General features: G+C 39.3%; 1 protein-coding gene across 2 annotated transcripts in view; it reads left to right on the forward strand.

Annotated features, from left to right (window-relative positions):
• The window catches only part of LOC131061079 (AT-hook motif nuclear-localized protein 10), an 81,048-nt gene that overhangs the window by 41,709 nt on the left and 22,823 nt on the right, over nt 1–16,516 (forward strand). The window lies entirely within an intron of this gene.

The raw sequence follows: 16,516 nt of genomic DNA on the forward strand, positions 1-16,516 counted from the left end.
ATCTCTCTGGTCAATTAATTTATATACTATCCTTGTAAAATTGCTTCTCGACATGTGAGAAGGAACCATAAAGTAGCAATTTATTCTGTCACATTATATGATTTGTATTGTTCTCTACCCACACCTATTCTGTCTTCTTTCTTTTCATTTCACCGCTTCTAATTTTTTAAAGTTTGTGGCATCTTAAAATATGTTAATGGAAATATTGGAAGGCAAGTTACAAGTGTAAACATGGTTTGTCATATGTAAGGTTAATTTTAAATTCGATGATTCCATGGACAATAAAACTGCCATTTGGCCCACGTTAACTTTATTCTTATTTTATAAGCGAATCGCAAAAGAAATTTCTTGTTTGTTTCATGAATCATGTTTTACTTTATTTTTGTGGGAGCACAATCAGGTAACTCTTATTTTTAAATAACTGATGATGAAATAACACTGATAAGATGGTTGATATCCTTCTTTGGCTATTGCTTCTGTTGTTTCACAATGTCTTTGTCATTGCTGCTGTGAATTTGAAGTGACGTCTTCCTTTCACAATATCCAATATATATTGATACAGTTAGAAATGGCCTTTCACACCTTTGACATTTCTAATTGAGGTTTTCAAGACTTGTTGCAAACCTGAAGCTGTTGGCAGTCAATTGATTCTGACTATACTTTCTGTGGAAAGCCAAAATTGGTGAGGAGTCCATATAAAGCATCCTGAAAGGTGTCATTGTCAAGTCTGTTTATAAAAAAAAGGTAAACACTTTTGTCTCAAAACAATGAACCGGTGAGGTCACAAATAGGGGACCTGATTCTTGATATCAACATTCAACAATAACATGCCAATGGGGTTTGAACCTTGAGGGCAAGAACAACAACACCACAACTTAACCGTCACACTATACCAATACTGGCCATTGTCAAGTCAGTTTTGTTTTAATCTAAAGACCTATATTTACCAAGATTTTGTATTTAACTATTTTGGATTAAATATATTGGTAGTAACTTCCCCTCATGAACAATGTGATTATTTTATAATGGGGTTTGAGCAGCTTCTCTTTTAGAATTCATAGTGTGACCAGATATTAATTGTTAGAGTCATCAATGGACTCAATCCTCCAGGATCACCTGCAAAACCAAAAGATGCCTTCCACAAGAGAGCAGCAAGAGATAAATATTGCCTGATTATGGGCACAATGGATTAGATTGATGTTGAACTTCTTTATCACAAAATGTACATATGATGCCTTGCTTATATAGGCAGGGTAGATTGGTAGGATTAAACAAGATCATGACACGTGTCTTAATCCTATAAACTAAGTAAACTTAAAATGCAAACATGTGTGAAGAGGGCCTAACTAATGTCTAGCTAGATAATGTACCTTGTTCACACTAGAAAGGGGTAAATTGGATAGGAAACACCTCTATTCATAACATCACTCCCCTTTAAGTGCAACTCTGGGAGAATGTAAACATATGCAAATTATGCATGATGATGATTATGGGTCTCGACTACTAGGCCATGTTAGGTGCTCATTTACAAATGTAAGCTCTCACAAATGGAGAAAAGGAGAAAGCCTAGTGGGACAAAACTCCTCTCCAAAAGAGAGGAACAATGTGAGTAAACATGAACAAGTGATGAATCAAGGACTCAAGACCCCCCAAGGACTACATCCATCACAAGAATACAATCGATTGTCCTCCATAGGAAGGAAAGAGAGAGATGATGTAGTCCCCCCCACAATGTGTATTATCCTCTAGAAAAATGGTGAATGCTTCAAGACAAAATGTAAGCTAGTGCCTACAAATAACATTTCTTCCTTTGGGAAGAAGATAGACCATGTACAAATGTAGGAATGCTTCCTATTTCGGATAGGAATTAATAGGAAGAAGAATCCTAATGTATGAAGATGGTGTTTTTGAAATCTACTCATGTGCTACGATGTCCATGGTAGATGATGATACCACAATCAAATTAGGTACATGCTTAATCAATAAAAAGGTGCCAAACTAGGATCAAGTGCTAACTGATGTTGAACTAGATCCAAAGACAAATATGATGTGACAACAATTGTGCCATGAATGTCATCAAATAAGAGAGATAACCCCTCAAATGCGTCTTCTAAATTTAAAATGTGAGAGTCCACAAACAAGTTTGAAATGCCTATCAAGTAATCATCCCACAAAGATGAATTTGAAAGACAATGAAATGCTTGTTGCGAAGAATCACTGGAAGTTTTCAATGAAGCATCTCTGGAATTTGATGTAGCAACAAAAGATGGATGTGTGATCATCAAGACGCTCAAGTGCTCGATCATATTCAAGCTCTTCTAATGTATCATCATCGAAGGGTATATTATCAACATCATCAAGTGGAATGAGGCAATTTGATATAGGATCATCTAGGAATGGAGGATTATATGGATCTCCATAGATCTCCCAAATCTTGGTCCAAACTATGCGTGGGTAGCTTATTTTGAGATACAATTGTAGGTCTCCCAAGAGATGCTTGCATTGATGGTTGTTTCAATTAATCCTATGAAATGATCATTTTTATTATTGATGAGTAGACACACTCATATTGAGAGTGGAGGGTGAATCAATATAAGATAAAACTTTTACTGTCAATCACACAAGATCCACACAATTAAGAACACAAGATTGACGTGGAAACTCTTTTGGGGAAAAATCACAGTTAAAGGATTGCTTGTATCTAGTATCCAAATCCAGCCACAACAATGAAATTTTCTTACAAATCTTTGTAGGCACCAACCCATTGGCGACACCAATCCTTGCTACTAAGCACCAACTTAGAAATAGATGTCAATCTCTTGTATTGAGCGGCACCAACCTAAATGAACACAATTTCACCACCTTGAAAATTTCTTCTTCAATGTATGATGATCGTTTGAGTCTTCATAAAATTTTCTTGCAACTTTTTTCACATATATCTTATTCTTTAAAAATCTGCTTGTATTGGAAGGGTATTACATTAATTTCTTGTTATACTTTTTCCCCACACACTTCAACCAAGAGTGGAGGAGAGGGGTGATCCTTTCAAGAAGGGTCGACCAGATTTTGCAAATAAATAATTCTATTTTATTTTCATTTCTCCCAAGCTGGGCGACTAGCCCATGCGAAAAAGATCTCAAATAGTATTAAATTTAATTTTTCTAAGGGGGGTCCGCCCATTTGATATTCCATCGCTGCCTTGAATGGGAGTCGACCAATCTTTTTGATCTTAATAAATGCATGAAGGGAGTGATTAATGGCCCTTGGCCTTTGGCATGCAATTTCCTTCTATGACAACGAGAATGTTTTTTTCTCCTTTGACATCAATGACAACAATACTTCCAACAATTACCCCAAATTGATTTTTTCCATTTCGTATTTGGCTCAGGGATGAGTCCATAAAGATGAGGCAAAAGATTGAGCCACCTGCAATGTGTCAGGATGCCTTTTTTCCAAGACTTACAATTGTCCCTAGTCAGAATGATTACCGTAGGATGAGTTGCATAACCCATGATTACAACAATGATACACTCAAATGATTAAATTAGTGATTAATACATAAACATTGGCTGAAATGAAGTGATTTGATTAAAGAAACACCTTTCCAAGTGCCAGGATGTCCATGAAATCCACCATAATGCAAATATGTCAAAAATGTAATAAAATATACTTGGAGTAAATTTGGAGAAAAATGTACAAATGGATTGATTGAGTTCCTTAATACCTTTCCAACACCACAATAGTTGTGAAAATTAGAGATTTTGGCTAAAGATTGTGAGCTTAGGAGTTAAAAAATAAGATTTGACTTCAATTAGGACAAGTAGAAAACAACAAAATCAAGAAAAATTACTTGTTCCATTGCAAAATTCATGAGCTAGCTTTTCGACGATATCTCATTTTAAAAAAAAAGGCCTCTTGGATTGAAATTTATTGCGTTTTGAAAAATGGCTCAATTAGGGCACATAGAGGGCGAAATTTGGCCCATGGGTGCTAGCTGCAAGTCACCATGTGACTGAAACTTAAGGTTTTGGTGGTTAGCGTTTAAAATTTTTGCACATGCCACGGGGGGTCGCATGTCACCACGTGATTGGTATTAAGGTTTTGGCACTTAGTATTTATAATTTTTCCCCATGCCACTAGGGGCGGAAAATGGGCAGAGATCCGTTGGCGGCGACAAAGTGCGTCACCTACCTGCTTAGACCCTCTCACAAACCCTATGTGACCGTAGCTACAAAACCCTATGACCAAGTGTTTATCTATTGCACCAATTTAATGCCAAATTTTTAATAAAAAAATTGAATAAAAAAAAAACTGACTGCCTATTGTAGCTCGGCTCACACCTATTGATGTAGCGATTGTGAAAAGATTACGCAGTGTGCGCATAGAAATTATGCTTGGAATATTTGATTGAGTTGCCGATGGATTTTGTTGACCGCTGATATGTGTAGGGTGTTAGATTGTATAGTACAAATCTGTGTAGACGAAATGATGGCGGTAGGTTGAAAAATTCTTTTGAGGGCCTAGGACAAAAATGTCCGATTTTGACGATTTGATAGTTGATCTTTGGGTTTTTGGGCCTATTGGATGTAATGGAAGGGTTTGTTTTGGCCCAAAGTGCTCCAAAATATCAGCTACCTTTTGGATCTGGCAACCATCACCCAAATTGAAACCCTCATAGATTTGGCCTCCTATATTCGATTGGTGAAGTCCAAATTAAACCGAAGTGCACCCAAAAAATAAAAAGCTTAGCTTGATTATCTCCAAGATTTGAGAAGGGGCTTGCAGATTTGAAGCTTTAATACCATGTTGAGGATCACCTGCAAAACCTAAAGATGCCTTGCACAAGAGAGCAACAAGAGCAAAATATTGCCTGATTATGGGTACAATGGATTAGATTAATGTTGGATTTATACATCACAAAATATACATATGATGGCTTGCTTATATAGATAAAGTAGATAGGTAGGATTAGACAAGATCATGACATGTGTCTTAATCCTATAACTTGAGATAACTTAAGATACGATAAGATTAGGTGACAACTAACACTTTTGAAAGATTTCTAGGACCTAATTAAACTTAACATGTGAACATGTGAGAAAAGGGCCTAACTGATGTCTAGTTAGATAATGTACCTTGTTCGCACTAGAAAGGGGTAAACTGATAGGAAACACCACTGTTCACACCAACATTAATCACACATGCAATTATGGTATGGAGGTGGTGTTGTTATGATGTTTGTAATTGTCAAGTTGTTGATCTCGACCTGTTGTTTCTTAAAGGAGATTGATTAACCTTCCTATTACTGAAGGGTCCCAAAAGTGGTAAAGAAATTATGGTTTCTGACAAGGGGGTCAATAGGTTTAGTCCTACTTAGAATCCTACTATTGGGGGGCTGATTAGGAAAAAAAATAAAGATGAGGTTCAAGAAGAATCTAGATCTGAATAGGAAGGCTATAGTAATGCTATTTTCTGTAGACATATAGAAAAAAGGAAATGATGCTTTGGAAGTTTTAAGGCTTGCAGATCTAACAGGTATGCTGCTTTTCAATTGGAAGGTCTAGTAGATGTGGTTGTTCGAAACAAGCCTCAATTGGAGGATATCTTGGTAGACACCTAGAGTTCAGAGGTTACCAAATGATGATCTTATTTTGGAATGTCAGGGGATTGAACTCCTTGCCTAAGAAAGCAATTCTTTGGAGATACTTCGAGAAATTTAATATGCATATTGTTCTGATCCAAGAAATTAAGATTGACTTTGAGCAAGGGGTCCAAAATCTATCTCTGTTTCAGCAGGAAAGAGGAATAGTTAGTTATCCAGCCATGGGTGCTTTAGGGGGCCTAGCTTTAAAATAGAATTGCTAGGAGGTCATATTGTAGGAGACTCTCTGTTTGGATTTTCAAATAGCTGTATTGATTAGAGGTATTACATCTAAAATTAGCTTTCCTATCATCAATGTCTGCTGCTCGCATGGAAACACGGAGGAATGGTGTTGGAACCAGATCAAGGATTTCATGAAGGTGGGGGAGGAGGCAAAGTGAATTATTGCTGGAAATTTCAATGCTAGAGTTGATTCATTTGAAAAAAAGGAGGTTCTCAGATCCTTAATGACGAACATAATCTTTTTATCCTTCTCAGGGAATTTGATCTTTGGGATATCAATCCCTAGAAGGTTTGGTTTACATGGTTAGAAAGGAGAAAGGGTGACAACAAAATCCTTGCCAAGATCAATAGATTCTTAGCCTTCACTTCATGGTTGGATAGTGAGATCATTTTAAAGTTTGAGGAACTAACTGAATTTGGATCTGATCATTGGCCAATATCTCTAATAATAGTTAAAGATAATTTCTCTAGAATAGTTCCTTTCAGATTTGAAAAGATGTGGTTGGAACATCCTGATTTGAAATAGGTGGTTACTACTTTTAGAAAGGTTAGAACGTATACTTTCGCACCAAGATGTAGTTCTCTTCAGTGAGAAACTAAAAGCTTTTAAATTCAGATTAAAGTAATTTATTCATTAGGATTTCAAAAACATTTTTTAGAAAAAGGTTAGCTTGGAGAACAAAATATCTAAAATTTGAATTCTCCTAGATAATAATGGGCTAGTCTCTCATATGGAAGAAGAAAAGGAGATAGCTTCCAATTGAATGATATTACAAATGTGGGATCTTTTGGAAATAGAAATCCCTAATCAAATGGCTGAAACACGAAGGAACCTTGTGTTTTTCCTCTGTTCATGTAAAATGATGAGGCAGAGAAATTATATCTTCCTTATTTGAGACTAATAAGGACGAAGGAACCTTGTGTTTTTCCTCTGTTCTTAATGCTTTTCTAGTCTTATTTTGAGAAAATATGCTGACTAAGAAGAGTGAAGAGAGGGATGGAAAAAAAGATCTATTGCTTGGATAGATGGAATCTCTTTTAGTGTCAATGAGAATGAAAAGCTCATGCAAGACATTTGAAAAGAAGTCAAGGGTGTTTGTTTTGAAGGATAGAAGATCTCTCCCTAGGTCTACATGGCTTTTTGGTCCTCTTCTTCTAAAAGTTCTATGATGTCATGGGGATGATGGTCTTTGGGGAATTGTTCAAGAATCAAGGGGTTCTGAATCTATCTTAAAGTTTCAATGCCACCTTTCTTGCCCTCATCTTGAAGGAGGATGCTTTGAAGTTGGAAGACTTCAAAGCCATTGCTTTCTATAATATTGTGTATTAAATCATATAAAACTGATTGCCAATAGGTTAATTGCTCTTTTACTTATCCTTATTTTTGAGTTTTGTTGACGGGTCTGAAATCGCATTGCTGCAAACTTCATATGACCAACGCAGAATAGAATAAACTCGCTGAGTATCCTATCCTCTCTTGAGATAAGGAAATCCCTATTGCCATTTTCTTCGTTCGGTCAAAAGGGACAACCTCAAGGTTTCGTTTGTTAGGTCTTGACTGCGGGATTGCTCAATGGTTTGATGTGTTTTTCGTTGGAAACACAAGGGGACTTACGGTAGGATAGGTATTTGTTGGATGAGTTCCCCAAAACTTTAATGGTCTTACTTATCAAATGGTTTAAGTTGAGTTGATATTGTTTTCAATAGAACTGTGGATTCTCTTGATAAAAAGGGGAAAAAGGGAAGGATAGGGAGAAAGAGAGATACAAAAAATATGAATTTTAACCAAGATAGCACTTTTAGTAAACAGACGGACACCTCCAAATAACTAAATTAAGCATTTCCAGCCATTTAAGCACAATACTTGCATCAATCTAGTGCGATCTTCAAAAGAAAATTGGATTTTCATGTTATCAAATACGACATCAGAATTTTGACATTCATTCTGTGATCATTCAACAACCGAACTAAGCATGTGAAAGGTTCAGATTAACAATGCAGAGGGAAAGACAATCAGCCATTCCCTAATGGTATGAACAATGAGAATTCTATCATATGTTTACTTAGAAAATGCTATATAAAGGAAAGAAGCATAACTGAAAAATTCTAAATTAATGAAGAAGGAGACCATGCACTCACAAGGAAACTTGAAATAGTCTTTAACTTTGCATTAAATCCTGTAAATTTCGCCAGAGCTTCAACAACAATCCAAGAACTTCTTACAAAATGAGGGAAAACCAGTCCCTTAAATAGGCTTCAAAATGGATGAATGGCCAAGATTTAATTTAAATAAGTGGCCCAGATTCATCCATAAAACATGGCCGCCCATACCCATAAATGGGAGGCAAATATCAACAACCACCCCAAAGGGAGTAATAACTACCCAAAAAGGTAATTAGAACATATCCAGAAATAATCCAAAAAGGTGCATACATAAAGTTTTACATTTTAGTTGACTTGCAAGTCAAACATGACCTTTTGGCCAAAAAGTGTATTTTCAAGATTTAAAAGGAAAAAACACTTTCTAGGAAAGCACTTTCTCTTTTCCATTTGTAGATTCCTTTTCCAAGAACTCATCTTCACTATATAATAATTCCTGCCAAAGATCACGACCAGCCGCACGCTCCTCACAAACATACTCCTGGAACCTGATGCATAATTGGAATAGCAGACTGAATGGAGGCATAGGAGGATGACGAATTTTATATTGCATGCCCTCGAGATATTGGTCCACGTGCTTCAAACAATCCTTCCAGCTAGAACGATTACGCTCGAAGCACAACATGTCTGACTGGAATTGACCAACAAAACTTAGGTCCTTAACGGAATAGGTGATCCTATCCGTCCCTAGTCTTTCTTCCCAGTCTGGCCGTATCACTTTATTGGACAAGGCATTTTGCCATCCCGAGACCATTGATCGGAGGATCATTTTGCCGAGTTCTTGCATGGTGTTTAGAATTGTCTCGCACGCATCGTGTTCTTTGTCAATGATTTCTCTTGTGTCATTCTTCATGGTGATAGTCCAATATCATTCCTTAAGAGTGCTGATGTTATGAGGATCTAGAATGGTGGGTAATGTAGGAATCTGTGCATGGGTCTAGAAGAGGGCTCTCATGAGGGGAAGAGTAGTGGCAGCGACTTCATGCATTCTAAGGGATTCACTCTTTACCTTTAATAGCCGGACCAGGGTGGTCTCTCGATGGTGAGCCATCTCTTTTACTTCTTCGAGGATTCGTTCTCCCCTCCCTTTGATGCCTTGTATCCATTCCTTGACGGCCCTTGCAGTGTCTCGCACTCCTTCAAATTCTATAGTGGTTCTTTGTGCTAATGCTGTCGGGGGAATATGGGATTCGGAAGCATTGTGTAATGGTCTCAGGAGTTGATCCATGTATCCTTCGGTCTGCTCAGCACGAGCTCGATACATATCCTTCTCAGTTATTTCTTCAAGTTGCCTGAGTATGTTCTGCACTGAATCCTTGAATTCCTCCTTTTCCTGTTCCTTAGTGGCTTGTCCGATGGGGACAGTCGTGATGCTATAATCCACCAGTGTAATTTGATCTGCTGGCTTGTCTACAGGCGGGGTGGCAATGTGAAGAGTGTGGTTCCTTTGGTCACCTTTAGTCATTCTAGAATATGCCATGGGCTTTTTCTTCCCCTTAGCTTTAGCTTGGTCCATGCATGAGAAGATGTCCTCCAAATCAATAGGTGGTTTGGTGGCGGCCTTGCGCTGGGCTCTGACAATTAACCATTCCTGAGGTACAATCTGGGCTGATGCTATGGTTAAATTTTCACTCTGTTCTTTGATGTTTTCAGCCGTCTCACCATAGATTTGCAGCTGTTCCGTTACCGGAGGAGTGGAGGAGGTGTCAAGCTCTTTGCTTGCAGCAGAGTTTTCTCCTACTTCATTGAACAATTGTCTGATGCTTTCGTGTGATGGTAGCTCTTCAGTCTTTTCAAGCTTGCGGGTCTCCTCTGTCTTTTGCTCTCCTTCAACAGTAGAGTCATCTTTGGTTGTATTGTGGAGCAGCAATTCATGGCGGCTCTGTTGCGTGGGTTCATGCACTTCGATCCCCTGAATGGATGGAATTTCTCCTTCCTCAACTTGGTTACCCAGCTCGGCTGATTCAATAGCTCTTAGCTCGGTGTCTAGCGTGTCGGGTGCGCGAGGATCATCAACTCCAAATGCATCGATGTCACTCTGGGAAGGAGGAGTAGGTATATAATCCAATTCTACTACATCGTCGGACGAATTGGGGTCCTTTGACGATGAAGTGACCTCTGGCCTCCTAATGGTAATCTTTTCCCTTCTTGTTCTCTTGGACATCCGAGTCCCTCTGCAAGCCTTAGTCTTCTTCCTCTTCTCAGGTTTCTCAATTTCTTCTCTGGGTGCACTGGAAGTTCCTTCATCTTCGGAAGACTGAGAATCGAGGCTACCCATTAGGTGGTAGGTGAACTGGACTCCTTCATGAATTAGTCGCTCAATTTGTTGATGCAACCATTGGTCTGTATATCTTGCTGGGGCTGCCATGACTGCCTCAAAATCAGTGATCGGGTCCTGTGACCAATCAACGCTTGGCAAAAGATGCCTTACCGCCTCAAATTCCCGGACCTGCAGACAATTCCCTGAATCTGCAAGTTGATCTAGGACCCGACGTTTTTCAAAGAGTCGCATCTGCTGCACACTCAGCCTAGAATATTCACGCCTTCAGATCTCATAGTCATCAGAGCAGTTTTTCTAATAATCTTCAACTGATTCCTTTGCTCTGTACCGCCTGCCATAGGCTCTCTTTGCTAGATTATCGTGATCAAAGCATTGGAAAATGCTCTTGTAGGCCATAGGAAGCCAGCTCTGCGAAGGATTCCTCTGCTAGGGTGGGGGTCTTCAGATGGACATCCTGGTTGCCTATAATCATGGGGAATGCGAATCCAACTTGCTTGCTATCTTTGAGTAAGATGTCGGTCGGACGTGACTGCCTTGAGACCTCCATAAAAACTATCTTGTCGGTTGGGTACCGTGGAAGTCGGAGAGGGGCACCATCAAAGCTCGCTATTCGGATATAGGAGAACCTTGGGAACTGGATGAACCAGGCTCCGTATCTCTGCACTAGAATAGTAGCTTGTTCTGAGAGCCTTATGTGTAACCCTCCTTGCATAAGCCTGACCAAGCGCATTGTGAAGGTGTCATTGACGCGCTCATACTGGCCAACTGCATAAGCCGTGTTGTTCTTTTCCCTCTGAGCTATATCCTGATAGTGAAGCTGTGGGTAACAATTATATACCTTCACTTGACCAGGCCCATTCCCGATTTCTCCTTTCATTATTAAACCTGGCAGTGGCTGGTTCTTGGCAAACATGTAGACCAAGTAGGAGGTCATAGTGAAGTACTTCTTTGTCTCGAGTTCAATTAGCTGAGTGTGGATGTTGTCGCTTATAATCTGGGCCCAGTCAAACTTGGACTTCCCGGCAAAGACTTGCTCTGTGAAATAAAACATCCACTCCTCAAAGTAGTTGGATTTAGGAAGTCCCATAACTCTGTTGAGCAATGTGACCATATGCCCATGCTCATTGTGAAAGTCACTTCTTGGGGTCTTTTTCCCAATTCTGATTCTTGGAGGCCTTATCTCCTTGTACCACTCTTCGTTGATCAGTGTTCTGCATCTGGCAAGATTCATATCATACACCCCTTGTGCTTCGTCTATAGTCGTGGCCGTGGGATTGTTCGGGAAGGGAATGTCGAATGCGTCGCCAATGGCCTCAGGAGTGAAGTTGGCGGGGGTCATATTCTCGAGGACCACCGATCTGGAACCTGGTTGATAATGCTGGGCAACCTCTACCACTAACTCATAGTTTTGCACTGCTGGAGGAAATCCTGCCGCTTGGGCGATGCCACTTTCCATCATCTACCTAGGCCTGCCGTAGGCATTAGGGGAGAAGACTCGGCTCCTGAAATCTTGGATATCGATATGGCCTAGGTCCGTATCACCGACATTGTCCCAGACACTCTTGAACTTTTTACTCCCTCAATCCCCCTCTTTGATACTGGTACTTCATCCTTTCGACCTTGCGAGGAATATCTGGCTTAGATGCTCGCGATGTCTCGGCTGTAGTAGGTGTCTTTGATGACTCCGCTGCCAATTTAGGCATTTATCTTGCACAGTCGGACGCGGATTATGAGGCAATATAAAAGAAGTAAGGTGGGTTAGATAGAGAATATGCCAACATTCAAGGATTAATTCAAAATTTGGATTGGAAACAACGTGATATCGCTAGCTGAGAGCTTGATTGATTTAAAGCAAAATATTTATGAAGCTTTCGACTGCAGGCTTATACTTAAGCATTTTCGGGATTAATTTTCAAAAGGGACAAAGCTCGAAAATTTTTCCTAAGTTTGAAAATGCAATTTCTAGCTGATCCTTAGGAGCAAATTCTAATTTCTATTGCTTTACACGATGCTTTAATAATCGGAAAAAAGATGCGAAGTTTGAAGATTTAAGCACTTGAATCAATTTTGCACAGACATTTATCCAATTTGTAAATATTTCAGATGATCAAGAGAGACAAAGCGTACTTACCTGATAAAATGGACGGCGAGCAATTGCTCGACTTGCTGTGCAAAAATGAATGGATAGTTCTGCAAATTTTGAATTCCAACGGTTATCTCTCTAATTCAAATTTTTGCGGCTGCAGTTGGAAAAGAATTTGCAATTTTGAGTTTTAGACGAAGCGATTTTCACCTTAGATGAAATGGCAATCTGAACTTGGATGCTTGGAAGGGTTTATGTCAGCGTTTTACTTTGATGCAAATTGCGCGAAATTGCCTCCACCTTTTAAACCATATGCGATCCTCTCTCACGTGAACTTCGGTGGTATGGGGGAGCTTTTGCAGACTATAAACTTCACATCTCCATCTTCTAAATTGCGAACTTTGCGTTTTATTTTTATTGCACCCTCTGCGCTGCGATTTTCAGAGAAATGGGAGACTTTGCCAATCTCGAATCCCTCTTTGCTTTCTCGCGCACCTCTCCCAAATCGCGAACTTCGGTGATATGGAGGCGCTTTGAAACTTAAACTGCGTTTTTACCCTGGGGAATTTCGGTGTTTTATCTTTTTCGGACTTTTTAAACAATTTGGCAATTTCGAACAAACTTCGGACCTCTAGAAGCTTTTGTCAACTTTGCGAATTTCCATTTTGCCCTTAGGGTCTGAAATTCGACCCATAAGGCATTTTGGCGACCTTTTAAACCTTTTGAAATTTTAACCCCAGGGTCTGAAATTCGGCCCTCTGGGCGATTTTGGCAATTTTAGCGAATTTTAAGCAAATTTCGGACCTTTTGGAGTTTTTGCAAACTTAAAGCATTTTTCGGACCTTTTGGAGTTTTTGCAAACTTTTTTTTTTTTTTTGGCATTTCGGCCCTCCGGGCAATTTTGCCAATTTTTTAGCATTCTCGGACCTTAGGCCAATTTTGTCAACTTTTAACTTTTTGAAATTTTGGCTTGAAAGTCCGAAATTCGCCCCTCCTGGGCATTTGGGCGATTTTGTCGACCTTGGCATTTTGCAAAGAAATTCGCCCCTCTTTCTACTCCAGCTAGCGAAAATCGTTATTCACTCAAATCTCGTAAACTCCATAAAAACAAACCTCATGCAATCTATCTCATCGCTCTTACGTGAAAAAAGGCAACTTTGGGTCCTCATGCGACCTTCGGACGTGCTGTCCTTTGCTTGGCAGGCTTCGCCAACCTCTATCATCTTACGCCTATTCAAGGCAATTTCAAAATTTTGAACAATCTCTTGGAATTCGTGCTTGAGGGCCAGACTAGCCTAATGGAATCACTGGCTTCTCTTTTTTCAATATCATCACTTCATGAACCAGTCGCGGGCTCGCTCGAAAGGACGCGAGACACTTTGTGCGAAACTCAGCAGGGCGAAGATGAAAGGCTCAAAAAAGGGAAGGGGGGACCCTGTCGGCGATAGGGAGTGTGTGCAACGCACAACAAGTTTCAAGGACGTTTCATGAAAGGGAGACAAGTTGTGGATGAGGTTGTCATTGACTATGACCTAATGCACTCTTTACACACTAGTAAGTGAAAAGAAATGCTCACAAACTTGACATTTCCAAAGCTTATGATAAATTCATCTAACCAAAATTTTGATAGGGTTTTGGAGAAATTTGGCTTTAGATTAGATTTGAGTGCTTGTAGAGAATGCTACTTGTCTACTAGTTTCTTAGTGACGGTCAATGTTTGCTTTGAAGGTTTTTGAATTGCCTCATGAGGTCTAAGGCAAGGTGATTAGCTCTCTTCATAACATTTTATTCTTATGGTGGAACCGTTGGGTAGATATATTGGCTTTCTCAAGAATAGGGTGTACTTGTAGGGTTTACATGTCTGCTGTGTGGGTAGAGGTATTAGCCACTAGTAATTGATGTATGATACCTTGCTCTTTGTTGCTCCTGCTGTCAGGAAAGATAGAGTTACTAAAGAACTTATTGAAGATTATGAGTAGCTCATGATAGAAAATGAATAGAGAAACGTCTAAACTTTTCTTCCTGAATATTAAAGACCCAAAACAAGATTAATGTGTAGATACCTATCCTTTGGAAAAGTTTGTCCAGTTGACTATTATGTGTGCTTCCCTCTTTTCATTGTGAGGAATGAAAGATATCTTTGGCTCACTATTCTAGAATGGTTTTGTAGGATCCTAGAGTGTTTGAAGGGTAGATGGCTTGCTATTGTTGGTGAGTTGGTGCTTTTGAAGGCAATTGTTCAAACTATTTCTATTTATAGTTCGTCTTTGGTGATTGGTCTAAGTAGCATCGTGTCCAAAATGTCTATTGTGATGCAAAATTTATGTGGAGAGGTACCAGAAAACACTTGAAGTACCCTCTGGACTCTTGAGATAAGATTTGTGTCACTATTACTAGTGGAGGTCTTAGTCTCAGACTCTCAAGGATACTAGACTTTCCAACCATGCCCTTGTGCCAAGGTTTTTTGTAGATTTATAACTAGTAATTTTGTTTCATTGGATTATATTTTTAATGACAAGCATCACCTTGGGGACAACTGCCGTTGCATACTTTCTTGTGAAGATTTCTCAAGGGGCTAGTTATATGGGATGGAATGAAGGAGGTTAAACATCTTATAGCTTATATGGCTTATCCAAGATGGTAGAAAAAATATGTTTGGAGATGATTGTTGGTTCTTAGATCAACCTCTTAAGAAAGACTACGATTAAAGACTTTTTGGAGGAAAAAGTGTTGTTATGGTATCTCTACAAAATGGAAATGTATTCCTAAACTTCTTTTTGTAATGAATGAAACTTGATAGCAACTCTCATCTCTTCTTCAAAGCTTTAGATCAACTTGGAGCTAGGAATAGGATTTGTGGTTGGTTTTGGCATGATAATGGCATTTACCTAGTCAATGAAGATTATAGTAAGTTAGTGAATCAATGAAGTAATCTTCATTCCTCTCTATCTTGGAGCAGAATTTGGGCTTTTGAGGCCTGGCCTAAGGCTAGTTTCTTCCATTGGCTAGTTTGTCATGCAAAGATACTCACTTGGAACCAGCAAAGATACCCAATTTGTATGACAGAATCCTCTCAGTGCATTCAGCAACTTCTTGTTTCTACATTGTAGTAGAGAATGGAATAAAGTGGCCAATTGGCTGGCAAATCTGAGCTTGAAGGAAGATTTCTACTTCTTCTCTCAAGCCCTCAAGTTGGCCATTGTTTTCAAATTTGAAGCATATGGAACCTTCTAGTCTTTCTCTTGTATTATCAATGAAGATAATGGGAATGCCCATTTGTTTTGAGTCAGGTTTTCATTTTGGAAACGGTTAATTATCTGATCTTGCATGGTGCTTTCTAACTTTGCCTTGTGGAAAGTATTTTTTGCTGAGAGGAATTGGCCTTCTATTTTGCACAGGTCAGATATGAGATTTCCATGTATTAATTGGAAGTTGAGATTCTTCTCCCGGCATTACTGGTTTGATTGGAAGCACATTATAATCGGAAGTTTTAAGACATTTGGAAGTTAACATGAAAGTTGAAGCTTGCAGCTGCCTTGGTCCGCTGTTATTAAATCTCACTTGCAACTTGAGGAATCTTTCTGTTAGTGCAGTCTACATCTGAAAGTTTCCTTATACTAATAGGTATGCCACTTGGAGGAGTTTCCAGGACTCCTTTACTTTTAGTATAGCTGTCAATCCTTTTCTGTTTTTGCTTGGCTGTTCATTTTTTTTTTCCTTTCCACTGTTTTTTTTTTCTCTGGTCTCTTTTTCCTTGTCTACATCATGGATGACTTTCGGGCTTCTCTCCTTGGATTTGCATTTGGTTGTGCATGTTAAGTGTGGTTAGCTTACCTTGGAGCTATCATCTCCTTTCATGTCTTCGGTACAAGGTCTGTTTCTAACCATTTACGTTCTAGAGGACGAGTATCTCATGAAGGGTGACTTGCTGTCTTCCCAAGATCCCTTGCTCTCCCCTTTAATTTGAATCTTCCTGTGGTTCAGCATGGTGCATCCAGCTCAGAAATTTAGAAAATTAATGATTATTACATTTGGGATAAAGCTGCACCTCCTCCCAAGGATAGGAACAAAAGGAAAGCTGAGCCTCTGGGCTATGGCCCAGGTAAAG

Source organism: Cryptomeria japonica, chromosome 4 (genome assembly GCF_030272615.1).
Source record: "Cryptomeria japonica chromosome 4, Sugi_1.0, whole genome shotgun sequence".
Classification (NCBI taxonomy): domain Eukaryota; kingdom Viridiplantae; phylum Streptophyta; class Pinopsida; order Cupressales; family Cupressaceae; genus Cryptomeria; species Cryptomeria japonica.